This window comes from Fukomys damarensis, unplaced genomic scaffold (assembly GCF_012274545.1).
Source record: "Fukomys damarensis isolate Sample0158 unplaced genomic scaffold, DMR_v1.0_HiC HiC_scaffold_4, whole genome shotgun sequence".
NCBI lineage: Eukaryota > Metazoa > Chordata > Mammalia > Rodentia > Bathyergidae > Fukomys > Fukomys damarensis.
The window spans coordinates 47,148,652-47,176,250 of record NW_022900916.1 but is presented as its reverse complement, the minus strand read 5'-3'; positions in this window follow the sequence as shown (position 1 = coordinate 47,176,250).

Here is a 27,599-nt window from a genome sequence, read left to right as displayed (position 1 = left end):
AGACATAAAAATTATGAGGAATAAATGGATCAAAGCATTGTTTCTTCACTAGGATAACACAAAATGGATAGAAAATAACCAGCCACACTTTACAAGATAAAGGGAAGAAAGGATCTATGTCAGTGCAATTAGAAATGAAAAAGTTGAAATCAAAATGGACACCACAAAGTCAAGATTGATCAAATTTCCTTTCAAAATTATATTCTAATAAATTGTAGAATCTAGAATAAATGGAGAGGTTTCTGCACATATCAATTACACAAATGAACGAAGACTTAAAACCTAAACATATCAATAAGAGGCAATGGAAGAGTGAAAGAAATAAACCTGACAACTAAGAAAACCTCAGACCCAAACCTCACCCCTGATTCTTACCAGAAGTTTGGGAAGGATCTCATGCCAATACCGTTTAAGCACTTCCGTAAAACTAAAAGTGAAGGCACACTGGTAAACTCATTTGTGGAATTTAACATTACCCTAATGCCAAAATTATATAGTGACTTAAAAAGAAAAAGAAAGGAGAGGAAAACAAGGGAAATAGGAAGAACTATAATTATAGGCAAATTTTCTTAATGAACAAAGATTCAAATATTCTTAGCAAGGTACTCAAAATCATTTATTTATATTTCACATATATATGTAGCCATTAAAAGCATAAATGAGCCACTTGTAGGAAAACAGCTGGTTCGTTATAATAAAATGTTAATTGAATAAACAGGTGCTTAAATAATACTTGATTTCTAATATATGAGAAGTCCAAATATATATTGGGGAGTGAGGTAACAGATGGAACTCGAGTCCTTGTATGGTAAACTCTAACAGTATTAAAGTTTTTTTTTTCTTTTTTGGTGCTGGGGATCTAACTCGGGTCCTTGTGAGGCAGGCAGCTGAACCACTGAGCTAAATCCCCGGACCTAAATAATAAATAATTTAAAGAACAAAATAAGAGAGAGATGATAAGCAACCGATATTAGAGAGGTAGACTTTGTAAAGATGTGAAGTAGTTTTGGGGTTTGGAAAAGGGAGGGTCTGAGAAGAGAAGAGGAAGTAAAATGGATTAAGATGCAATATGTACATGTATCAGTTCCCCAAGAATAACTTAAATATGATGTATCACAGATGCATACCAATAAAATAAATTAGCACATGTGCAGTGTAATAGGATGTATTTAACTCTTGGAAAGATATTGAAAAGATAATGGGTAACCCCCTCTAGGTTTTCATATTGGGTCATAAACATGTTTTACTTTAGTAGTTGCTATTTATTTATTATTTATTTGGTACCGGGATTGAACTCAGGTCCTTGCGCTTACAAGGCAGGCCACCGAACCGCTAAGCTAAATCCCCGGCCTTGTCATTTATTTTTATATATTAATATTTCAAGTTCAATATATATCAAAATATCAATCTTATGTCTAATAAAATGCATATCCCCATCTCCCTACTGACAAAGGATGATTGCCCTGTTTTTGAAATGATATCTATTACCATCCATGTGATAGATGTCTAAATGTGAATCGTTCCATAGAGAATATGTGATTTCTTCTGCACCTTCCTTGTTATAAGGAATTCAGAATTTTTTGAAAAATGAACACTTCTGGGTTTCTGGACATCCTTGTATTTATTCCTTCTGTTTTTACTTCCTCGGTTTCTTACTGCTGGGATTCGCTTGATCTAGGTGAGCAATGTGAGGTGCTCACCTTCTAGATCCTCCAGTCTACTATATATTACATAGTTTATTTACTGCAGAGGAAACTGTAGATTTTTTTTTAACCAGGGATCAAATTTGGGACCTTGCACTTGTGGGGCAGTTGGCGGCACCACTGAGGTAAATCCCGGACCCTTGCAAAATAAATTCCTATCAATCAAATGTTAAAATGTTACACTATGAAAAATATTTCTCATCTTTTCATTATAAAATGCTTTTGTCTGGCATTTACTTTCTTATATCTCTACAGGAGAAGAAAGCACCACATTTCCATATAAACTTAGGCTCTCGAATTCAGGAGACATACATAAAACATTCTTTCCTCAGGGACCAAAATCTGAGTGAGTGCTTTCCTTAGTTACCTCCTACTTCTGCTTTATATAGAGATAACTCTGCTTATTTAGTAGAATCAAATAATATCAGACTTCTTTAGTATTTTTAACTGACAAATAAAAATATATGTGACTAATACATAGCCACCATAGTCTTTTTAGTGGGTTATACCTTGCAAATATGTAGTCATTCTCTTACATCCTGTAGGTTTTCAATCATCTTTTTTCTGTAGGGGTAAAATGCATGAGAAATAATGGCTGCACCCCTGTTTTGATCATCATCGGGAAAGCCCGTAGGAGTGTCTTACGAGCTTTCCATTTGTTTCATACAGACAAGGAGGGACTACAGATCTTATCTGTTTTTTGTTTTGTTTTGTTTTGTTTAGTACCGGGGATTGAACTCGGGTCCTTGCGCTTGCAAGGCAGACCGCGGAACCGCTGAGCTAAATCCCCAGCCCTAGATCTCATCATCTGTTATTCTTTTCCGAAAATCAAAGATCACAAAATGTTTTCCACTAAACACTTTGTTGCCTAAGTTACCTGATAAAATCTGCTAAAGTTAGGTTTAATACTACTTCCTTACATCTGCCTTTTACTATTTTTGTTCCTAAAAAGTTGTATCATCCTCTATATCAATAAACTCCTCTACATTATGTAAGAGTTTAGCCGCATTTTTATTTTAATTATGTTTTGGCAGTATGCATTTTCAAAAATAGTAAAAATAAAATTTTAACCTTAATCAAAGTTTGTTTCAAAACCATTTAAAGGTCTGTTTTCGTGCATGAGCTTAAATACACTAATTGGAAAGAGTTGCACCTGCTCCACTTACTGGGCCTTAGGAATTACCAGAAGTAATAGTTAATATGATGGAACATAGACATATGTGCTAGTATTTTAACATCTCCAACCTACCACATGAGTGTTCAATTTTCTTCTCCTATAAATGACCCTCTGTATTGTTTCTAGTTTTCAGGACAGTGATTTTAAATTTATCAGGAATTACCTTCACTCCTTGGACTTTTGGCTAAGAATTATAGGAATTACCTTGATTTTTACGTAAATATTTCCAATGAATTGGAAAAATTTAAAATCTGACCTTTCAGTAGTACAAACTTCACTACTAACCTAGGCTGTGAAGTCATTTTTAAAACAATTTCTCATAGATCTTTCTATTTATAGAACCAGCATGGTGTCTGGGAAAATAAAGGGAGCAAAATACATGCTTATGAACCGATAATGTAAACAAACAAATAAATAAATGCATTTCACTTCTAGTTGTAATCTGGGATTTTTCAGGTTTTTTATTATAAAGTATTATGTTAGCATTGCTGAAATATAAAGGATAAATTTTTCCTTACTACATTCTTGGCAATTATTCAATAAAGAGTACAAAGTACATTCCATACTAGATGTTCACATATATGTTAGGGAAGTGTGTTTAATTTATCTACTGACATACACTATTAGGAAAGTATATTTTCAAGAATACATATATTTGTGTATATATAAGTTAAGTTAATTTAGCCTTCCCACGAATTATTTTCTTCTATGCGTGGTAATTTTATTCAACATATGCAATTTTAGAAACCTTTGGCAAGTGACACTAGATTGTGATTGTGACACATGTTTTTTCTGTTCTCCTTTCAGTGTTTCTGAACTATTGTGATTTACTATCACTTTCCACATAGCCTCTATCATTTTTCTGACATGTAAAGGACTGTTTCTAGACATTAGGCTCCAAAAGAGAAATAGATACATGATATTTCCAGAAAAAAAGTCCCTTGTGACCTACAAAATTCAGTAGCAATCTCAGGATTTATAACAACTTGGGGAGAATCAATAACTTTAAGTTCCAATAATAAACATTTTTTGTTTTTGATGAAGAAAATTCTACTTATTGTATGTTCCAAAAGAATAACAATAGACAAGCTATTTACTCCAAGGTATATAAAGGAGTCATTCTAAGCATTAAAGTCAGTCACAAATTCATTGATCCTGAAAGTTGGCCCAAGGCACCTCCTAAAAACTATCATAAATCCCATTTGTGTTTATTTTTATGGCTCATCTCAGCAGACTTTTTTTTTTTAAGACAAAATAAAATGTGATTGACGGTCAATCCAGTTATCAACTCTCGCGCTTGAGGTTGGAATGCCTTTAACCTTGGAAGGCGAGCTCAAGCCCTTGACATAACTTGGTTTGTGAAAATTTGTGCTTTTGCAGATCTCCAAAAACAGCAGCACTTAACTATTAATTCTAGTAGTAATTAAGAACTCAATTATTTATACTATTTCTTTTTCCTCAGCATTTCACTGTGAGTTTCCTCTTTAATCACATAGATGTTTACAGGAATAGCTTTTTCACTATGTATTAACCACATAGCTATACATTTAAAAAGTACATACATAAACCTTGCTACAATATGAAACATAACTCATGATAACATCTCAAAACAACTCTCTCAAAACCAGAACAGATGGTTTATTGATTTAAATACTAGTCTCTGAGGCTAAAATTATATTTTCTTACACAGAAACACAGCATCTTGGAAGTTCACATTATTTTAGGTTAATATTCTCTCTCAAGTGATAATACGGGCTGTCACCAAAATGATGATTTAAAGAATGAAGTGACGATGCTATGCAGATCTTGTACAATGCACAACTTCTCTTTATATAAAAGCAAAATGAACAACAGAATGAGTCTTGAGATGGACCCTAAAATGCATAGGAAATTAGTTTGGGAGAGTTTTGTGTAAGAAGTTAGTAAAATATAATGGAAATTAAGGTTTTAAGTAAAACAAAGAGTGCGATTTTTATAAAATGATACTTGGAAAAGTTGGAAAATATTTTAACATGCAATATATATATGTGTGTGTGTGTGTGTGTGTGTATCAAAGCATCATATATTATACTCTAAATATATACACCTTTGAGATTTTTAATTTGACACATTAAAATATGCAAAATTGAATATGTTGATGGAATACCACCCTATATTTCAGGATACACAGTACAGATGCATAATGCTTAAATCAGATTAAACATTTTCTTCAGATATTCATCACTTCTTCATAGGAAAAACTCAAAATTCAAAAATCTGTACATTATTGTTACCAATAGTTACCATATTATTCCGTGTCACGTCTGAACCTCTTGCCCCTGACCGTGACATAGCACAAGTTAATTGATTACTGTCCATCCCAGCCCCCATCTCCTTGATTTCCTGTAGCAACGATTCAACTCTCAAATACTATGAGGTCAACTTGCCACATAAAAATGAGATCACATTGTACTTTTATTGTTCCTGGTTTATTTCATTCAGCAGCGTGATCTCCATTTCATTCATGGCTTTGAAAATGACAGCGTTTCATTCTATTTGTGGCTGCATTTTTATGTTGCATATCTTTTCAAAATTTTCTTTATCCCCTTATGAATTGATGGATACTCAGGTTACTTCTATTTCTTGGCTTTTTTTACAAGTGGCAATGGGTGTTGAATACAAATATTTCTTTACTGTACTGACTTAATTTCTTTAAAATATAGTCAGTAATGTGAATACTGGATCCTATGGTAATTCTGTTTTAACATTTTAGGACCTTTCATACTGTTTTTCATATAACTGTACTAACATATTCCCGTTAACAGTGAGTGAGAGTATACTTTTCTCTACATCCTCACCAGAATTTCTGATATTTTTGGTTTTTTTAGTGGTGAGGTGATACCTAATTGTGTGTCAATTAAAAATAAATTAATAAAATTCTACAGAAGATATTTTCTTTTCAGAATTATTTACCTTTGTAATATAAATCATTGAGGCTTTGAAACATTGGCTTTTTGGATACACTAAACCCCTCTTACCTATAGGAAATTTATTTCCATTGACCATGACTGTGTCAAAACCGTGTCAGTATTTGGTAATTCCTACTCATTATGTCTGAAGAGAAAAGAAAGATTCTTAGTGCATGGAAATATATATATATATATATATATTTGGTTAACACATTTCCTAGAGTATTTTTTTCTTTCTATAAAGATATTTTTTTCAGCTTTAATTGAGTTTATTGGTACATTTTAGGGATACAGTACAGTTACATTCATTGTTGGGATCTTGTACCTCTACATGACAAGTCTTGATTCTCATTTTTCCCCTTACCCCTGCCTAGAGTATTTTTAATTAGAACTTTTAATTAAAATACTGATTTTAAGCTATTTCACATTCATAGAATCACATTAAGCCTATTGTTGAAAAAATATTCTTGTCCTTTCATTCTGTCTTTTTTGTGGTTTGCATACAATCTTGACCTGGAAGAGAGTAAGTAAAATTAAAGTTAAATATATATCAGTGATGATTTATACCAAGCAAGAATATACTTTGTACTTTTCTTTCTCCCTTAGAATAAAATCTGCTGTGGTGGTTCAACAAAACTGTCCACTTTGGAGCTACCAGAAAATTAGTAAAGCACACTTCTGGCTATGTTCATGTGGGCCACAGTGTTGTGATCTTGGATATTCTATCTAATCCCTCTTTGTCCCTGTTCTCCGGCTTTGATGTTCAGCCATCATGACAGTGTAGCTAGCTGTCTTCACTTTGCAATGCCCTTCCTCTGTGATGTTTCTGCCTTGCAGCGATCTTACCATGAACTAAGCCCTGTGAGACCAAGAGCCCATTTAAAACTTTTCTTCTTTAGATGGTATATGTTGGGTATTCCATCTCAGTGATGAGAAAGTTTAATGACACATTGCTACTAGTCTTTTCAACATATGCTTCTAATGCGCTTTCTTCAATATCAGGCTTATTTATTTTATCACTTGCATTTGTATTGGTCTTTAGTGCCCCAATGATCTGGTGACACTTTATCTACTGATATGTTGCAGCTTTACAATATCATTTCTCTTAATTTCATTTTATATCACTCTTACCATTCTCATATCTTTTTAAATCAATACTAAATTATCCCTTAAAACAATACTAAAGGGCACTAAATATATTGAAAGGTAAAGTGGTTAGTAGCTATCACTAAGAGAGGAAAGGAACCAAACTGAGACATGAAATATTTCTTTATTAAGATTAAAATTTTGAGGAAGTATATATGTTTAACTTGATTTAAGCATTAGACAATATTTTAATGCAGTTAAACCATCATATATTACCACATTAATACATATAAATTTTATTTTTATGTATCAGTTGAAATAAATTTTGAAAATTCAAATTATTCACTTATGAAGCATGTGTTTATTAAACATCATCAATGGAAAGGATATTGTATCTGAAAATATAAAATGGGAAGAGGTTCTTATCATTCTTTGGTTTAATTGTGGTTTATGCAGAATAAAGAAAACATATACACATGTAACTATTGATAATATAGAAGAATGAGTTTCATTATTTCTAAAATATAGATGCAAATAATAGGTCTTGAGGAATTAGGGAGAAAAAAGTCTTTTTGATGATAGACATAAGATAGACATTCCAGTTAGGTTAAATATATGCTGTATCACTCTCCCATTCCATTTCTGGGAGTTCATCTAAGAAGATGTAGCCTCATGACTCCATAAAATCATTTTCTATTATTTTGAAGCAACTATAATATACAAATTAAAAATCAATGAAAAATTTTATTAACAGTGAGTAAATAAACAGCATAAACACCATTTTAAAATAAAGAATTATTGGTAAAAACGAGTACATGTATGAATCACAAAGTTATTATGTTGAGTGGAAAAACTTATAAATAACAGATTACATACCACAAAGTTACATCCACATAAGAATGTACTTCCTTGCAGAAACAAATACCAGTGACTTTTCCAGGACAAGTGATGAAGAACAGATGAAGATACCCAGGTGCAGGAATTGTCTGTCTCCGTTATCCTGAAGGTTTCCATGAGGAAACGGCTGCCAAACAAAAATTGGTTTGTCCACTTTAAGTGGATCAAAATTTAAAGAACAATTTAAAAGTTTAAAAATTCAGTAATCATTGACACATATCAATGGAAAAATCTGTAGAAACTGAATAACCGATGAAAACAGCCTATTTTGATACATTATGGCTATTTCATGGTCTAATATATTTTTATTGTATAGTTTATTAAATGTTATGGGTAGTTTTCCAGTGTCAGCTCTTAACTCATAATGAGTCAATAAACAGTAAAAATAATTAGTGTTGTATATTAGTTTAATATTCAAAATTTATATTAGCTACATCATATCACATGACATTTCTGTAAGAACAAAATGAGAAAGACACTGAATATAAAAAAGATAGAAATTTACTAATAATTTGTGCAGAAAAGATTCTTCTGCCTAGAATTTGATATATTTTTGAAATATAATATCTTCATAAATTTATCTTAAGCAGCAAAGTGCATTAAACTTTACAACTATCAGAAACAACTCCATTAATCAAAATGCAAAATAAAATATCTTAAATATTGTACACATAATGTCCAAAGTTTTCAAAATGACGTTATTAATGGAAAAAGCTCAAAAATAAATTTAAATAATTTAAAGCTTTTGTTGAATGTATAAAAATTAAGGGATAAGAAGCTTAGGTTTTAGAATGTTGTGAAGTTACAAAAACACATTCCAAACAAACTGACAGTATATGACTCTAATAATGTTTTTATCCAATCCTGTTTTTAATTGTCATGAGGTTAAATAGAAGATGTAAGGTGGCACTAAAAAGTGGAAGTCCTAACTGAATTGAAACAAAATGTTTATGACAGAGCCTGAGATGGGAATTTAATGCATTTGTAAGCCCAACTAATTTCCTGAGCATTCACATTGTAGAAATTAATGCTGAAACAGATGTATCTGTGCAAAGGATAAATGAACAATAATGAGGATGAAATATGTAATCATATATTCATTGTATAGGAAAAATAATTATTATTTCCCTAAAAACAGAAATCTGAAAGCTATGATCTTCCTTACTGTTTTGATCAATATGAACTATGTATTAAATAAAGAATTGACATTAAATCACACCTCCCCTTCTTCTTCCTTATACTATCCAGAAGATGGCACTACAGCACTTTGGGTTTTAGTCCATATAGCAAATTTGTAAGCCACAGGTTATTTTAGCAACATGATATGAAGCACTGAATTAATTCATTCAGTCTAGATAATCTTTAATAATCTATCTTGCACATTGAGAGTATTACTTCTGTAAGTCCTTGTGCTCTACTTCAGTGCTGTATGATTTTAATGAACGTCCTTTGTCATGTTGTAATTAAATATAACAAGCAATCTAGCTTTACAAAGGAGAGTATGAAATATTTATGAATTAAAACATGACGGGTTGCAATATTTAATAAATAATAATAAAGTGCAACATTGGCACTGAAAACCAAATTCAACTTGATATACATCGTGATTATGTTGAGAATGCCTGGAGTTTCATGTACTGTTCTGCAATTTTAGTGGATTTAATGGATACATACATATTTCTGTATGAAGTAAGTCTTACTTTCACATCGAAAAGAAATGGAATGAATTCTTGCAATGATTTAGCACCTAATTTTTTTGCTGCTTTCACTTTTGTAGCTTTCATTATAGCATTGTGGTTCATATTTATATGACCGGATGTAGTTTATTTACATGCCAAACATGAAAGATACTAGATGCTTATATATTAGCATGGGTCAGAGAAATATTTAATAAACATCAAACCTATGTCAGGTATTATACAAGAAATTGGTGGCATAATAATAAAAACATATTAAGGAACTCAATGCCTTATATGAAGCTGGTGTGTGAACTTATATTAATTTATTAATTTTTTGTGATGCTGAAGACTATATAATTAGGAAGTTTTATGCTTTTTAAGTATTTAAAATATGTCTACAAAAGCCTTTAGGAATCTCTAAACTAGTACTTATGGTTGTCAGGAAGAACTATAATAGAAACACATAGAGAGGAGAAATGCATACCATGATATCCTAAGCAAATGCTGGAGGAGCTATGCTAATCTAAAGGTAAATTTCAAAAGAAGTAAGATTATTATTTACAAAGCAAGGCATTTTTAAGTATTTAAAATATGTCTACAAAAGCCTTTAGGAATCTCTAAACTAGTACTTATGGTTGTCAGGAAGAACTATAATAGAAACACATAGAGAGGAGAAATGCATACCATGATATCCTAAGCAAATGCTGGAGGAGCTATGCTAATCTAAAGGTAAATTTCAAAAGAAGTAAGATTATTATTTACAAAGCAAGGCATATTATATATATAATTATATATATAATATACTATATTATATTAATATAATATAATATAATAATATAATATAATAATTATATATAATTAATCATATATATAATATACTATATTATATTAATATAATATATCATATATTATATATAGTTCTTTAAAAAAATAATAATCCTTGCCATCATCCAACAAGGGCAAGAGCCACCATCTCTCTAGGATCACATGGAGTATTCACCAAGATAATCCATATGCTAAGCTGTGAAATACACATTAACAAATTAGAAGAGAAATTATGCAAAATATGTTGTCAACCATAACTAAATAAGAAATCAATAACGGAATGAAAAAATTTTAAAAGTATATAAATTGGAAAGGGAGAAATAGTCTTTATTTATAAATGAAATAATTGTCTAAATGGAAGACTCCGAATTATCTCAAGAAAATTCTAGGAAATAATATAAAAATACAGCAATATTGACAGATCGAATATAAATATATAAAATTCAGTTGCTTTCTTACATGAAAACAATGAACCATTAAGTTGGGAGATAAAATAGAAGAAATGTAAAACAGGCTATTTGATGTAGAGAAAATGGAGATGACAGTTTTATGCAACCAAATAATACCTACAGTATCCACTGGATCACCAGAGCCATACTTCAAAGATACTTGACAATTACTTTTGTTCTTTTCCAAAGTTTGGACAAGTTTTCTAAGCAGTGTACTCCAACCATAAATTGCTTTCCCAAATCATTTTAATTGCAAAAATGTCAGTTTCATTGTTATATATTATTTTATGCATGAAATAAATGTATTATCCATATAGTTCATGAGTTTGTTCTGCAAAGATAGAGTCAGAAACTGTTCAGCATTTTCTATGCTCATAGAATGAATTTCTGCCTTTCATTTTTCATAAGAAATCTCATATGGGATTTTGAAATTCTATAGTATTAGCTCATTTGTCAGACCAAATTGAAACTTCTCTATAGAACTTTACCAAATTTCAAGTACAGTAGTTATAAAAAAAATGAAGCCTTTAGGAAGAACTTTTTTTAAGTACCTAGCTTGTTTCAAGCGACTGTCCTCAGCACCTTTAAGCTTTAGTGTTTTCTTAGGATTGAGAGTGTTGGAGTATAATAAAATGTGGCTACTATAAAGCATGGGTTTATTTTTCAAGCGATGAAAATATTTTAAAATGTGGGTCATCGCTATAACTGAATATAAAAAACACAATTTAATTGGTTAGCTTTTGTTTGAATAAAGCTATTACAAAAATATTTGTCTATTATGTAGCAAGTCATCATATTCTTTTTCAAGATTGTAGAAAATAAATTCACATAGATAACATGAAAAATGTATGTTGATTAACCATTGGGCCTATTGGCTTTTTAACCTTAACAGATATGCTGTAGTTATGTGCTTTCTTGAAAAAGATAACAGACTAATATTTGTGTGAGTGCAAGGAGTTTATTTTGTAAAGTGATAGAATAGTAGAAGAACCAGCAGTTTCTGAAAGAAAGAAATGATATTGATTCTGTCTTCTTAAAAATACAGGCTTAATTCTGTTTTCTTCTTTTCTCATAGTTATTCCTTTCCCTTCTTTCCTTTCCACTACCCCTACTCTTTCACCTTCCCCTTGGGGAATTAAAAAATAAAGAAATAAAAATAAATAAAGATGGGAACATATCCTGTGTGTACATCTTCTAGTATGCAGATCATTGGTATAGAACTAGGTTGGCTGAAACAGTAGTCATTAACCTCATCTAACCTTTAAATTAAATTAATTATATTGAGGTAATTAAATTAATTATATTGAGAAAAGAAGCTATTCTCTAAAAATAGTCGCAATTCAAGTAATTCATAACCAGGTTGGTCATTGGTTAATATTTTTGACAAAGCACAAATAGGAATTTTTTACTGTTGCAGAAAGTAGTGCTGGACAGTCTGATGCAGATATTCAAGTCCAAAATATAAAAATTAAAATAGAAGTCTCAAAGTATTCAGCAATGCCAGTACTGATATTCAAGAGAAACAAAATTAGTATATTAAGGATCCATCAAATTTATTTAAAATAAAAATGAGGTGCATTGCCATATGGGTTATGATTGGATTATATACAAAATACACCTACATGGCCTTTGAAAGTTGCATGGTTGTAGAAGAGCTGGAGGAGACAGAAGGAAATAGTCTACTTCCTAACATATGATTCATTGATGGCTGGAGTATTAGCATCAGGTGAAAATATTTCAGAAACACCGGCCTACTGAGTCAGGCTTTATCTCTCAGAAAGATTCCACAACAGCTCAATCACATTTTATGTCTGAAAAGCTGTGGAAATCAAGTGTCGATTTTCAAATTTCTGCAACTGTTAGATGCGTAGCACAGCTGTCAAATACCTGTATGACAGGAAGAACTACTGAAGATTACCAATTTTTGAAAAGTATTCAGTGAAAAGCAAAATAATTTTTCTTCTGTACACATTAGGATTCAACTCTAGACCTCTATTTGTGTAAATATCTTTACTACTAAAATATATAGTTTCAAAATAAAAATAAAACACAAACATAAAATATATGTAAATAATTCTATTCAACACATTAATTTATGAGGGCACCTGTAAGATGTTATAAATACTTCAAATAATTTTAATATACATTCATATACACTCACATGATCTGGGATGCAGAAATGATTTTACAAATCAGTGCAAATCTATTTGACATCCAAAACACAATTGTCAATTCAATCATCAGATGACAAAATTATTTCTATTTCTTTTCTGGACTGTGTGTGTGTGTGTGTGTGTGTGTGTGTGTCTTTGTGTTTAGGGGTATTGTATTCTTGACTTTTATACTGAGGTACATCCCTAGCTCTTATTATTATTTTTTAAATTTTGCAATAGGGTCTCATTAATTGGTTAAATTGCTCACCTAGGCTTTAATTCATAATCCCTTTTCCTCAGAATGATGGAATTACAGGCAGGTGCCTTGTTGGCTTCAGAATTACTTCTACATTATGAAAAGAAAAATTGATACTAATTCTTAGTCTTTTTTATTGTAATTCAAGACATATTGAAAGGACCTTATGAAAATCAAATAATCTACCATGGTAAGGAATTGAGAAAATTATGATTTATTCTGACTATTTCAAAACCTTCCACACAGGGAGTATGTTTATGATGATGCAAAAATTTTTATTCAATTTAGTCTAAAATAAATAATTATAATAGATGCTACTTTTGGTTATCCTTTTATATATTTATCTATAAGATATTTTTTAGCTTTTCATGGTTTATTGACACATTTTTAATTATATACCAATGGTTGATTACTATATATTTTATACTAATGGTTGATTATTATAACTCTAGAATAATAAATGTGTCTTAGAATTGGGAAAAATAACAAATACTACATAATGTTTATTAACAAATATTTGATTTTCTACACACAACATAGTTATTAATTATGATTAACATGTGATATATTTTGATATTTATACAAGATTCTGTTGCTTTATATTGAAGACAAATATATAATTTAATAGCTGAAAAGAAGACAAAACAAAAGCTCTCAAACATGAAAACAATAGGAAAGTGATGACAAGTTTATTTGAGAAAGTACAATAGCTGTCAATTTCAGGCAGAATTTTGGCATATTTATTTCATATTATCAAGGATAATATTAATTATAAACACATGTGCTCTTTTCTGGATGTAACATTTCTGAAACATTAACAGAGAAAAACCACAATAGACAAATGTTGTTATTTAGATTTTTACGCAATCTTTGCATCTATTTCTTTATTGTTAGATAATTATCTTTATTATTCGCCTTATTACAGATGTGTTATTGGAAAATATCTTCCCTAAGTTTTATTAGTGCTAATACTATCTATTGAGTTATGTGTTAAATTTTCTAGAGAAGTTTAACACTATAACAAAACTAACAATATGCAACACAATCAAATAAATTTCCCAAACTCTTTATAATGTACTTTCTGTGGAGAATAGAGCTTGATTTTTTTAAAAAATCTTTTTCTTTTCAATGATAGATGTGAGGTTAAATTTATTTACCATATTTTTAACCAACTATTCCTATGATTTACGTAGCTAACACAGGAAAGGGGTTTCAGAAAGATTGGGTTAATTGGTTCATAAGTAACTGATCTTTTAAACGATATTCATTTAGTCCACTTTTCTGTATTTCAAAATTTGCAACATTGTTCTGAAGAACATTATGTTACTACTGCTTTTGTAATCCACAACAAAATAAATCAGGAAAATTATTAAAGTTGGCATAATTTAATGCTAAAATTCTTGCTGCATAGAATGCTCTAAAATTGTTTTCAATATGAAGAATTTCAATTCAGATATTTTGAAGAATAAGTAATGCATAATGAAAAAATATAAGAAATATCTTTGTGCTTCTAAGCCTGCATATTAAAATATTTGTAAGGGATTTTGAAGGGAAAAGGAATTGAAAATAACCAAAACATGTTAGATGCATGTAATAATTCCCCAAATGAGCATCACTATTCTGTATTGAAAGTATGCACTGATGTGAAAAGATTTAAAAAGCATATATCTATAACTACTGGGTTTTTTTAAGTAATGTTTATTTTAACTTTAGACCAATATAGGTAACTTATGCTTCCTGTGCCTCTGTGTGGTCTTGGCAAAAAACTTCACCAATTCCTTTAATTGTTTTTTCCATTAAATTTATTGGTACCTTTAAAGCAAACGATACAGTTACATTTATCATTGGGATCTTGTACCATTCCATGACATATTTTGGTTCTTGTTTTTTTCCCAGTTCCTTTAATTTGGAAGGAAATTCTTTTCTGTATGCATACAGAAACAATTGTATTACTTTCAACTTTGCATAAAAATATGGAAAAGTGCTAATAATGTTAAAGGGTAGAAACATATAAATATTTTAAAACATATAAAGAAAATCCAAAATTGCATTTCAAAAGTGTAAATTCTTCTTTCCAAAATTTTCAAGGTGAGATACAAGTAGTTCGTGCTCTGAAGTAATATAAAGAGTGGTTTATAATTTTCATAGCATTATATATATAATTAGACTTTAATAAGACTGGATTTTATACCAAGAGAAGATGATAAGGTAAGTAGTGCTTTTAATTTCTATTTTAGAAAGAGAAAAATAAGCCGGGTGTGGTGGCTCATGCCTGTAATCCCAGAACTCGGGAGGCTGAGGCAGGAGGATCACTGTGAATTCGAGACTAGCCTGGGCTACACAGTGAGTTCCACGTCAGTCTCAACTGCACAGAGAGACCCAGTCTCAAAAAAAAAAAAAAAAAAAAAAAAAAAAAAAAAAAAAAAAAAAAAAAGAAGAAAGAGAAAAGTAGTTGTAAAACAGTGAAATTATGACTCAAATTCACGTAAAACTGAATACTGAAGAAAGGTGTACTTAGACTTGCTATTTAAGGTGTGATGTATGAACCAGAAGTTTTGAAGAAACCTGGAAGTAAATTAGAAAGCCAGGGACCCACTGGAGATGTAGCCATTCAGAATCTGCATTTAAAAGACTTTTAGTTGATTCTTTTTCCCATTTCTTTTGGAGAAGCACTGGCTAAATATTTAATCACATGCTTTTTATCCCAATCCCAAATTTTTAAAAAAATGAAATAAACATTTCTCAAAAGAGTATATAAATGTGATCAACAGTTTTGTGAAAAAATTCTCAACATTATTAATCAGAGTAATGTAATTTAAAGCTATAATGAGATGTCAATTCTGTGCTCTTAGAGTCCTTTTATCAAAAAAGTGGGGAATAACAAGTGTTTGTGATGATGTAGAGAAAAACAAATTTCATGCCTTCTTGGTAGAAATGTAAGGTAGAAGATCCAGTGTGGAAGTTCCTCAAAAGTTAGTAAAACTTAATAATAGAACAGGATCATCCATACTACTGAGTAAACATCAAAAGGAGTAATAATAACTAGGTCCAAGTACATCAGTACTTGAATTTTATTGCAGCACTATTGACAATAGTCAAGATGTACTAAAAGCTGAGAGATCCACTGATGGTTAAAACGGAAAAGCAGAAGCCCCAAAAGCAGAAGCCTCCCTCTGGTATCTCTCTTTCTCTCTCTCGTTCACACACACACACACACACACACACACACACACTTCCACACACAAGGATACTAATTAGATTTTTTTCTTTTTTTAACAAAAATTATTAGGGCCTGAGATTTAGCCCAATGGTTCAGCCTCACAAGTGCGAAGTTCCAAGTTCGACCCCCGGTGTCCCCCCAACAATAATAGTTATTGTGAGAACATACATGAACCTGGAGGATATACTAAGTATAGTAGGTCAGAGAAGGGGATATAATGTCTCGTCCCACCGAACTGTACATGGAATCTAATCAGAAACAGAGATTAGAATTAGAATTTAGAAAGAGATTAGAATGGATACTAGGATCTATGGAGGAGAAAATGAGAAAATATCCTTTCTAGTCAAAGGATACAAACCAGGGCTTTAGCTCAGTGGTTCTGCCACCTGTCTTGCAAGAGTGAAGGTCCCGAGTTAGATCCAAAAAACAAATCAACTAATTCAAAGAATTGAAATTTATATATATTAGATTGAAGGACTAATGTCAAGAGAAAAAAATAAATGAAAAATCTGTTATTTAAAATTTGTTATTTTAAAATGTAAGTTTTTTGTTATTCAGATATCATGAGGACAGTAGATCAACCAGTGTCCATGAAAAAGATAATTTATTGATCACAGTTACAAAGAGGAAGGCATGCCCAGTTGTGTATTTGGTGTGGGGTACACTAGGAAGTGGGAACAAGGGAAGTCATGCAATTTTCTGAGGTCTCTGGAGGAAAGAAAATGCTAGGCACGATATGATATGTGAGCTTAGCATTGGCTCTGTGAATAATTTCTGCAGGCTCTGAGCTGTAGGGATCATTTCTTGTTTTCTAGCACCTGTATCCACAGTGAGTATGACAGGAAAAGAGTAGCCTGGAATATAACATCCTAGTAAAAGAGTGAGGGGGTATGTTGACTCTAGAAATCTTAGTTTGCATATGTAAAGCATGCCTTTGGATGAGTTACTGCTTCAGTGATGTGTAAGAGAGGTAGTTTCTGTACATCATTTCAGATAGTAAGTATTTCAAAATATCAGATATTAGCTATGCAAGTTGTTTATATAGTAGTGTTTGTTTGTGGCCTCATTTTAATTTTTAGTAAGTAAACTTTATTTAGAGCAGTTTTAGGTTAGTGTACAGAAAAAGAAATAAGCAGAAATTACCAAGTTTCTATGTATTCTCTCTCTTTACACACAATAGTTGCATGTTTTATTAATACCTTTCACTAATGTTCACTAGGGTTCATTCTTGGTGCTATACAGGAATCTACATTTTGTTTGTTTGTTTTTCTTGCAATGATTTTGCTTGATTTTTCTGACTGAAGAATCATTCCCTAAAAAAGTAATTTTTTTATCTTTGCATTTATATTTTTAGATAGCATTCATATTTTTAATTGTAAAATGGATATTACGGATTCTATGGTGTTCTTATTTACACTTTTATTTTTACTTATTTCATTAGGGAATATTGAAGTTGTTGTGGGATGAAACTAAGTTTCAGGGCAGGGCCAAAGCAGACTTTAATCTATGTAAATTATCCTTCTTAAAAAAAAGTCCCATTTAAAAATATGATCAGTATTTTACTACTCATACAAATTAACTCCTCTCTGCTGACAGGGACATACCCTCTTCTTGGTCTTGCGTGATGTCATAAGAATGCATTGCCCATTACCCTCTACAGTTTCTTCTCAGCTCCAGAAAGTTTTGTCCTATGCAGGCAAAATTGACCATTATTCACATGAAATTGTAGGGAACATTAAGTGGTTTTGTTGTTGTTGTTTTCATTTTTTGTTTTTCTGGAAGGGTCTTGTGTGTAGCTCATGCTGGCTTTGAATTCACTAGGGTAGCCCCTAACCCTCCTGTCTCAGCCTCCAGAAAGTGCTGGGATTACAGACACATGCCACCATTCCTGGCTTGAAAGTACTTACTATTTTCTTGGAAATACGTTATTCACCCTTTGTACAGATTAGCTGATGCTCTACTTGCCTACAAGTTAAATATTTCCAAGCTCTGATCTCTCTCCTATCATCAGAGATATCACTGGACTCTGTTGAGTTCTACCTCCCTGCGTTTCCACTTGAAGCACTAGGGGCTGTTACACTTTATTTTTCCCATATTGTCTCAGACCACAGTCTTATATTACCTACCTGTGAATGTCTAACTCAAGCATTTCTCATACTTTTGGTGTTTTCTAATCATATGGTAATAAGACAATTCCTAGAGCAGTCCATTCTTAAAGAATCAAAGCAAACATAATGACACACTTGTCTATGACTTTTTATGTAAAACTGTTTTAAAACAAGTAAATATTTTCTGTTTATTTTATAATCTAATACAAAGTAACATAATATTTACTTTATATTATTTTATGCATCACACTAAGCAGACTGTTTTACTCCTAAAAGAGAATATAATATTTATTATAAGAAAGTTGGATATGAATAAGGCATAAAGAAAATGGAAAGATATAATTAGTGAGGTAAGTGAAAATATGGAAGTAAAATAGACTCTATGATATAGTTAGTATTTCTGAAGCATAACAGATACCAAATAGTGACAATTTAGCCAGTTATCATGATCCAAAATCACTGATTTAGGGAGGACATAGAATAGGATTCTCCCCCCACACTAATATAATATAAGCCATATAAAAACTACAGACTAACAGACCATAAAAAGTTGTGCTTCGCTTTTAGGAGCTTGGTTGTACTTTGTTGTTATAAATAAAATTGGAAAATGAAAATGCAGGAAAGAACCTAGTATCTTTTTAGCAGCTGGTTAAAATGAAAAAGGTAACTCTGAACAATTCTTTGTAATTTTTGAAGAAGTGATTTACATCCATGCTTTTGTAAGATTTTTAAAATGAAACACTGTAAATGTTCATTTAGTTAGAAGAAAAAGTCTGAATGTACTTACCACAAAAAAAATGATCACAGTGTATATTGTGAGGGTGCTGGCTACCCCGAGATGATAACTATTCATGAATCAAATATTATGTTGCACCTCACAAATGCTGTATGTCAAATAAAACATTTGAAGAATGTTAAAATAACTTTTAAACATCAAGAGTAACAATATGTTCTCTTGAAAAGAGAAAGTGAAAATTAGAACTCTATGCATATTGTCCTAAGCTAAAATTTACCTTCCAGTATCAAACAAATCACGCATTTTCTATGTAGGATATATGTAAATTAGCATTTTCTTTATTTCTTATAGTTTATATATTTTCCTCACTGTTTTCTCTTGCTTTTAATGTATTACACCTATACTTAAAGTAATAAATTTGTGCCATGCCAATTCAATACATCATAAGAATTATTTATGTGACAGACAAAATGTATTATCATGAATAAAATAATACGGTTGATTACATTACATATATTATAATAAATGTTCAGTGAGATAAAATAACATTAAATAGGGGTGAAATATAAATATTTTATTAAACCATCATATACATATAACACTTCAGTTTAAAATGGTTTCACAACATCCACCAGAATCATTCTGAGGACTTGTAAAACCATATTGATGGCTCCATCTTCTGAGAGTGACTCAATCACTCCCAAAGGAGGTTGATAAATAATCTTGGGACCATAACTTGGGAACTCATCGTTAGAATCATGTTTCTTTTTCAAGTGTGTAGCAACGTGTTGAAAATGTATTTATGATTGCTATAGAAGATCTTTTGTTACTACTTTCTGTGTTTTGAAATGCTGGAATATATAAAAAAAAGTCACATTTAAGAAGAAATGATAGAAATATGTTAGCACAATTTTCCAAAAGAGATAAAAATAATGCAATGCTCCAGAGTTGTTTAAAGTACAGAATTATTCTATTAAAATAATTTGTACACAGAAATACCTTAGTAGCAGAGGTGGAAGCAGTAACCTCCAAAGATTATTCAGAATAATGAATATCTATTATATTGTTCTGAAGTAAACAAATAATTCTTCCCCTTTAAGACGCCACTGAAGATATAGTTACTTGGTTTCAACTTCAATTTTCTCCTAACATTCACTTTAATGCTTTTTCAATGTTCTGACAATTTTAAGAAAAATGTTATCTCGTACCTCATTATATAATTTTTGAACTTTAACTTTCTTTACAAGATTATGTACTAGATTAATTGGCATAGAGGTGCACATTTTTCACTTTATTCAAGTATGCCTGATATAGATATCTCAAAAGGATAATTGAAGAACAAATTAATTTTCCTTTTGGGGCTATCTTTCATAGCTTGAACCCAATATAAGATAGGATTCAATTTTAATTACATGAAAATTATTTGAAATTAAAATCTAAAAACTGATGCCAAAAGCCTTGCTATAGAAGAGTAACTTTCTCATTTAAGAACATGTTATTAACTCTCATTTCCTGTGAGATCAAACTCAAACTTTTCACCCTTGTTATACTAAATATACTACCTCAAACTGCTGTATTGCACTTTGAAGTAGTTGGTACCATTCTAGAGATGCTGATATACAAGTTTAATAAATCATTACTTATCTGTGAAGAATATCAGGTACTGTATATCTTTGCTTTTTCCACATAAATATCACCCATCGTCCCTTTACACATAAACATTATCTGTTGATACTGGAAAGAATAGTTGTTATTTCTAGTTTTCCAAGAATCGTGCTTTTATAATTCCCAATAACATGTTTACTTTTCATCTTTCTGCACTTCATAGATATTATTTTACATACACTTGGAACTTGATTATATTTAGTTTCATAGGTCAATCCTTATATTTTCTTATCTCTCTAAGAGTAATTCTACAAGGCATGTACTATCTCACACGTAATTTTTGTGTGTGTTCAACAATTCCTAGCAATTAACATTATTCACAGTCATTTGGAAAACTCATAGTAGAGTTTGATCCCTGGTAGAGAAAAAAAAAAAAAAAAAAACTCATGTAAAATGAGTCAGTGAGGAATTACCCTTCCAAGGAAAATGGTTGGCAGATGAAGCAGAATCATTTCACTTGAGAAAGTTTAAAATCCAGTACCACTTATGAAAATGAAAATACCTTATGTGATAGAAAAGAATAAAATGAAAATTGGACTTAAGTAACAGCATGAAAGATGTATGATGGAAAGTATTGAGTGTCTGGAATTCAGGGTTTTAGTTTGTAGAAGTTTCTTTTTAGCTTTTCCAAAGCAGAAAGATTTTACTTCCCGAATAAATTCAGTATGGTTTTCCCTCAGGGCAGTGATATTTATTACTGGTCCATCAAATTTGTTCTAGTCTTACATGCTTTAAAAGAATTGTAGGGTGGTTATAGACCTCATAGAAAATGGAAGGGAGCTAAATTCTAAATGGTCATGGTAACTTTTGGGCTAATAAATTTTGCCTCTGTAATCATTATACAGTGAGTTTTTAGTATCATGTACATTTGTACAATATTATGCAGACACTGTCATCAGACTGCTCATTTCATATATAGATCAATATATAGATATAGATATATAAATATATTATCTTAAATTGTTTAGCTAAAAATAATTATTACTAGTGATTGTTAAGTGCTTATGACTAAATACAATTTTTGACTTGTATTTAATAAGGCGATCAACAAGTTTGAGAATAATCTCAGTTTTCAAAGTTTTAGTAACTTTACTTTCTGCTCTCATTCAAACTTCTATAATATTTTCTAAATTGAGTATTATGACACATGATATTTAGTCAAAATTACTTTTCTTTATTTTTAACAAAAATTGCTGGTGCCATATTATTACCAAAGAACAAATAATAACCAACTTTCATTCATAATTAATCTCAGCTAAAAAAATTACATATCAATACAATATATTTTAAAAACCTTGTGTATATGAACATATGTGCAGATCTTTTTGGCTAATTTATTAGTTTATTGATTGGAATTTCTAATAAGTTGAAATCTGTTTCATGTAGACATGAAACGAAAGAAGACATATTGTGTTTCTCCCAAATATGTTAAAGAATATTTTGTTTAAGATGCAGTAGCAATTCCAAGTATTTCATAAAAGCCTAATGGAGTTTTTATGCTTGCCTATACTAGGCTACAAACATTTAATAAAGTCTTATCTATCTGCTTCAAATACAAAGTATAATATGCTTTTAACAGTAAAGTTTAGTATGTTGCTCTAAAATGCATTAATAACAATTTTGAAGTGGGGATTTCATAGTGGAAAGGGCGGCTATGTCAGAAAGTTCGGACTACAAGGAGTGTAATATTCTGGTTGTTGAGCTAACTTGTTAGAAATGCTCCCAGCATTCTTCAACGATTGCTGTCACAAAGAGTAGAGAAGGGGCAGGCTTGTTCAACACCTGTGACGAAGTGTGCCTGAGCTACAACAAAATCAAAGGAAAGCATGCAAAGAAATTGCGCTTGATATTGAGAGAATAGAGTATGGGAGCAGAAGATTAATAAATGAAAATAAGTGAGTCCCATTAATGGAAGTTTTAGATGTCTTTTTTTTACAGTGAAACTATTTATTATATATACTTAATATGCGCATGATGTCTTGGAACATTTATAATATAGTGAAGCAGATTAGCATATCCATCGTCCTGAATATTGACATTTTTGGTGTGTATTGTAATACCCAAAAATCCATCCAAACATTCAAAAATATGTTACCTTAGAACATTTATATAAAGTATATTTCTCACTGTGGTATTCATGGTGTGCATTAGCTCTCTCAATTTGTTCATCCTACACAATTGCAGATATGTACCTCTAATCTCTGTCTTCATGACTTATTTTGATAACTGTTGTCCTACATGATTTCCATGTGCTTGACTTTATTCAAGATTCTTCATATAGGTGAGATCATATAGTATTTTTACTTATACATAATGGTTTGGCATTTCAGATATTTTCTCCATATTATTGTTATGCTTGTTATATTTTTCAATAATACCTCTTTGCATGCTTACTGGGGTGGATCCATTCTAGAGCTTTCATACTTTTGTAAGATTGTATTAAAAGCATGTTAACCTGTGTTTCTGTTATGGCTACATGGACCAATTATATTAATAGCAATTAGTTTTTAAGTACAATTAGTCATTGGAAATAAAATATAATGATATGATGCAAATAGAATCTTTAAAGCTAATAGAGTCTGTGAAACAAATTATTAATAAATTTTCATCTGAGAATTGTCTGATTCCATCATATAGTGTTTATATTTTTCTATGACTCAGGCCTAGAAAGAAAAATAAAATTAGTAAAAACATAATAAAAAGTATAATAATAAAAATGCTACAATACCACTATGAATTACCTGTGAAATATTTTATAGTTCTACTGTTCATTGATTTTTGTTCCAATATTAGCATACTACTTATGTAAATATGAAGATTGCACAAAAATGCTTTTAGAAATTTAAAAATAAGTTGTTTTCCCTAAAATATATATCTGAGAATCTATTACTGTCAATGAATACAATCATTTTTTTTTCTATTTTGTGTTTCTTTTTCTTTTTTGAGACAGGGTCTCACTATGTAGCCAAAGGTAGCATAGAATTCGTAATCCTCCAGCCAAAGCCTTCTGAGTACTGACATTGCTGGCCTTCACCACCATGCTAAGCTATAATTAACAAGTTATTTACACAAGTAAATAATTCAGTACAGTAAAATACATCACTCTATTTATTGTAGCAAAATGTGCTATGAAATATAAATATAACTCAAACATCACTATGAGGTTTTATATACCTTTAATTATAAATTGAACAATATTTTCCCCAAGTTCTGTATATTTTCTGTTTGTACTTTCAAATACATTGCAAATTCAATATATATATAAGATTTTCTACCAGATGCTACTTGAAAAGATTATCATTATAAATCTGATGTTTATTTAGCTTGTAGTAAGGTGCACATGTTTATATCATATTAACCTTCTGTCCTTGTTACAGAATTCAGGTTGTTTAGCACTACTCGTGTAGCATGATGCACTGTACTGAATTAGATAAAGTAAAATGACTTTACAAGATAGTTGCTTTCAGGTGTGATAGCTCTTGGCACTCTTGGTTGTTTGTAAACCAGTTTACTAGATTTTTGTTAATATGAAAACAAGAATACTAACAGTAGATGGCAAGACACCTGGTATGAGATCAGAAAGAAAGTATTGATCAATATTTATGACCAATGTCAAGAAGTGTCTAACAAATTTGAAGAGAAATTTGTGAATGAAATATCCGAGCCTCTACTATAGGGTAGCTATAAGGGAATCATAGCAGAAAAGCATTACATGTAAAGAAATTGAGCAAAGAAATCCCGTGATCTTTTAAATAAATTAAATTGAATATGAGTCTGACCAGTCCCTTAGAAAACTAAGTGAATTAGGCCACAAAATTGTCTTTACCTAAGTTTCTTGATTTCCAAATCTAAGACAAACTTGAGGTCTTTCTTATAAATGGGAACATTAAAGAACATCAGTACTTGAGCTCAGGACTGGGGATTTAACTCAGTGGTGCCATGCCTGCCTCTTAAGCACAAGGTCCTGAGTTCGATCCAGGTACCACAAAAACAAACAAACAAACAAAAACACCAGTACTTAAGCTCAACTAACAATTATATCACCCCACAGATATTACAGTAGGATAGACCAAATTAGGCAACTTTGTTAACTTTAATCTATCAAATGTTTTATTTTACTTCCATGATCGTTACAACCTCTAGCTGTGTTTCCAGAAGAAACCTTCCAAACAATACCTGCTTTAGCGCTTCTTGATTCATGAATTTCTATTAACACAAATGAACTCTTAAAAACTGCAGGATGTCCCCAGTTATCTTTTCAACAGGAACTTTCACCAGTATAACTTAGGACTGTAAAAGTTTCTCCTAATTATCTTATCCAGAAGACCTGCAAAGGTTAATCTTGTTTGTCAACTTGATTGGGTTGAGGGCTTCTTTGCCTAGGATAAGTTAGTAATGGACACTTCTAGATTTGTCTTAGTGAGTCATAAAGATGTGATCTTGGTGAAAATTTCTAAGCCAAAGTTCCTTTTTTTTTTTGTTTTGTTTTCCTGTACTCTCCTTTGCAGGTCCTGTGAAATGTGCTTTACTCTGCCATGCCCTTTCATCATGATGCTCCTCCTTTTCAAACAGCTGACTATGGGCTGAAACCTCAGAAACTATGAGCCAATTATTCTTCTCTTCCTTGAAGCTTTGCTTGTCAGGTGTTTTGTCACAGCAATGGAAAAGCTGACCAATACATGAACAGAGCCATGGTGAGTTAGGACTATGTTCTCTAGGAAAATGCTTCCTCTACTGTAGCTTTGGAATGATCAGCCTAGTTTATGATCCAGAGCCTTTCCTTTAGCCACATCTTCTTGAATCATTATGGGCACCCAGATCAAGAACCATTGTACCTTAGGTAAGCAGTGGTGATTGAATTATCTTACAGAAATTTATATTCAGATGATCTATAAGTGGGAGCCTGTGGAGCAAACCTGAAGCAGAGTACACAGGGTGGAATAATCATTTAGCTGTGAGCAAGGTGATGTCTAAAAAGGAAAAAAAAACTTCTACATAGAGAATCAATTAATTGAAGATAAATGGAAAATTGTTGGGACCTGAAAGATATATGAAAAGGGAAACTATTTAGTTGTATGTTATGTGTGTGTGTGTGTGTGTGTGTGTTTTGTCCACTGTACAAGGCATTAAAATCAACCTCTATGCCTCATATATCATTTTTAAAATCTCAATCCAATGCCTTAAGCCTTTGAAGCATTTTTCTGAATCTGTCACATGAGAGCCTCTTCTTTGGTTGTGTCCCATAGGTAGATTTCTCAGATTTGTCCTCAATTTCCTTCATCCAAAAACATAACAACATTTCTCCATACTTTTAGTTTCTTGTACTGCTTCACAACATTGGAAGGTTCTCCAAGAAACCGATTAAAAATAAAATGCAGGCAAAACACAGGTGATCATGGAAGTTTTGACTCCCCACAAAATTCTACCTTTTATGTTTTTATCACAGAACTTTCAGGAGTTTGCTTTCTTGAAAAGACATTTTGTAATTTTACCCAGATACATTTTAGGTGTTTTCATCCACAGAGTTTTTACATATAGGAATGATACTTCATACCAGGTGCAGAAATACAGTATTCTTCTTTAAAACTATGCTGTGTGCTCAATTTTATGATATATTTGCATAAGTTAAGTAGCTAGGACATTAAGCATGCTCTTTTATAATCCTTTACCTACAAGAATATTGCTTGACTATATACTCCCCTCAGCACTTTACAAAATTTCTGTTTTTCTGTGTTTTCATCAGTACATTAGCAAAATGTTTCATGATTTTCATCAGTTTAAGAGCAGTAAACTGGCAACACACTATTAATTTAAATTTAATTTTGTGATTACAAATGCATTCTTAGTTGTTTATATTATTTTTTAACTATCATAATTCTGCCCTTTGTACATTTTCTTAATCTTAAAGAGTTTAATTAGATACATTTGTCAGTCCTGAGATAGTGCCAGTTGTGTACTAGTCTTGCGATTGCATTGTTATGTTTTTTATTATTTCCATTTTAGTAGTTATTTTTGTCTCAGATTCTCTGTTGTCATTTCTATGCTTGATTCTTCAGAGATATCACTCTCTGTGTGTAGTGTTATAGAGTTAAGTGTGGATTCTTTATTAAGGCATTTGCCATATAGTTTTTGTTAAGAGTATATCTACATCTATGTAAGTATGGAAGTGGCATTGTGCCAGACTTTTGAAATAGTTCTGTGGGAGAGAAACATCATGGCTGGCAAGAAACAGCAGTGCCTGTGAGGTGACAGGGAGAGACTTTCTAAGGTGTGAAGAAAATGGGGGAGAGATAAACAGAAACAGGAAGGCAACTCGAAGAAGCCCATCAGATGAATTCTAGTTGCAAGGATGCTCAGAAAAAGAAACAGTGTCACTTTTGAATTCTGCCACTGTTGAGAGTTCAGGTCCAATAAACAGGTCATCTGAGGAAAAGATCAAACCCTATGAGGGAGAATCAAGTGCAGTAGCATCCGAAGGGCTGCAGAGTCCAGCCTAGCAACCATCACCATGTACTCACCACCTATTCTGTCTTCCTGCTTGGAGACAGAGCTCAGTGAGCAAGGTATTCATAAGTGAAGGCCTCTCACCTCTGGGCACTCAGGAAGTGAAAAACAGAGACTCGTACAGAGTTAGGACTGGTGTGCCCTAGGGACAGAAAGAAACAAATTCCATAGTCCTGGTTAGGAACCAAGAGAG